We start from the raw sequence: 305 nt of genomic DNA, 5'->3' as shown, positions 1-305 counted from the left end.
TAATATTATTCAGTTCCTTTGGTTTTGATGCCTCATGATTGAGTATTGCTCTGTTGAAGTAGACTGTGATTTTGCTGTGGTCTGATAGGGTGTCAGTGGGCTGACTGTGAACGCTCTGAGAGACTCTGGGTTGAGGTCAGTGATAAAGTAGTCTACAGTACTACTGCCAAGAGATGAGCTATAGGTGTACCTACCATAGGAGTCCCCTCGAAGCCTACCATTGACAATGTACAGACCAGTGTGCGACAGAGCTGCAGGAGTCGTGACCCGTTTTGTTGGTTATGTTGTGGTAGTTGGGGGAGGGA

The sequence above is a fragment of the Coregonus lavaretus genome, assembly GCF_964263955.1.
Source record: "Coregonus lavaretus genome assembly, chromosome: 25".
Taxonomy (NCBI): domain Eukaryota; kingdom Metazoa; phylum Chordata; class Actinopteri; order Salmoniformes; family Salmonidae; genus Coregonus; species Coregonus lavaretus.
Note: the sequence above shows the minus strand (reverse complement) of the source record.